At 40.0% G+C, this 1679-nt stretch overlaps 1 pseudogene; it reads right to left on the reverse strand.

Moving 5' to 3' along the window:
• Positions 1-979: 979 nt before the first annotated feature.
• On the reverse strand, positions 980-1441 carry LOC122149759 (annotated as a pseudogene).
• Positions 1442-1679: the final 238 nt, after the last annotated feature.

Here is a 1679-nt window from a genome sequence, read left to right on the forward strand (position 1 = left end):
AAATCTTTCCCTCATCAGTCAATTTCCATCTCCAAAATGGCAGCTTTGGTAAGTTAGCTGGCTTAGTCCTTTGTAGGGAGCAACATTAAGCTTAGTAAGGGAACATTTTGGTTTATAGGTTCTAGGCATTCAAGCTTTTAAACAGTCTCTCACAGTCCTCATTTATCTTGCCAATGACATTTTTTAAAAGGCAAAATATTCTAGACATAGAACTAAGTCAATAATTATTTGTCCTTTCTATCATTTCCCCAATCAGGCCCCAATTTTTAACAAAAAAAGATCCTACCCATTTTCCTTCTTCCCCACCTATCACTCCCACCCCTAAATAATACTTACACAAATAAACTGTAAAAGAAACACCTACTGCCATAGAATGGATTTCAATTCATAATGACCCTATAATGGGACAGAGTAGAAATTCCTTATAGGCTTTCCAAGGTTATACATATTTGCTAAAGCAGATTTCCTCATCTTTGTTTTGCAGATTGGCTAGAGAGTTTGAACTGCCAACCTCTTGGTTAGCAGTCAAAAACCTTAACAACTGCACCACCAGGGATCCTCAAATAATAAACCAATAATAGCCCCCAAACAACATACATACTATGCTATAAAAATGCAGAGTTCACATTATTAGGAAAAAGACAAAAGGTTGTGGAGATGTTCTTCTAAGATCTACATTATCTCCTTTGCTGCACCACACACTCTCCCTACACGTTTTGCCTTTCATAGGAGGCCCTTTGTTTTTCTAAGCAAAGTGCAGAATGAGTTGCCTTGAAACACGTATCCCCTTTGCCTCCACTGAAATGGAGGTACAGTTTATATAGCATGGAATGGCTTCAAAGTTGTAGAGCACAGAAGCTATACTGACTCTTCAAAGGCCATCTTTTCAAGCCATGTCTATGGTGTCAAGATAAGTAGAATTTCTTCTTTCCTCTATTTAAACCTGTAGTCATGTGAGAGGGACTGGTACTCAGTAGAGTTAATTGTTCTCATCTTTTTTGTCATCATTCTATGAGGGATAGGAATATCACGTCAGCCTTTCCTCATAGACAAATATGACAGTCCGTGAGCACTTGACATTGATTTCCTTGGCAGGGGCCAAGTCAGTTTCCTCAGATTTTTCCCATTTCATCAAGAACATGAGCTCTCCACTGTCTACTCCAGCTCCAAACACAGGGCAGAGCCTCATGGCCTCTCTCCTATTTATCTGTCTCATGAGCTGTTTCTGTGACTGTATAAACTCATCCATGAGGTCTGGGCTACCAAGTTTCTCTTCTGGCTCCCATATATTGTCCACATATGGGAAACCTTTCTACTTTAGGAGATACTACACTTTGTCCTTTACCACTCCATGGTTGAGAAGGTTTTCCACCAATTATTCCTCTTGTTCCTTTTCAAATACTTCCTCCTTCTAGCACTTTCTTGTTTTGTTTTTCCCCATAGTGTCTGCCAACTATCTGGTATAAAGGGTGAAGCTACTCAGAAGAGTGCCCAAGAGCCACAGTGGAATCTATGCTGACCAACTGGCACATAGCTTGCAAGGGGGAAGCCCAGGAATGGTATCCTGACCAAGCAAAAGAGCTCACTATTCACTATAGTGATTTCTGACAGGCTGTACTTCTGATCTGTGCTTACCCTTTGATTTTAAGACTAAAGTCCGTTGTTTCTTTCTCTTTTTT

The sequence above is a fragment of the Orycteropus afer genome, unplaced genomic scaffold (assembly GCF_000298275.1).
Source record: "Orycteropus afer afer isolate SDZICR_OR568_19922 unplaced genomic scaffold, OryAfe1.0 scaffold00004, whole genome shotgun sequence".
Lineage (NCBI taxonomy): Eukaryota > Metazoa > Chordata > Mammalia > Tubulidentata > Orycteropodidae > Orycteropus > Orycteropus afer.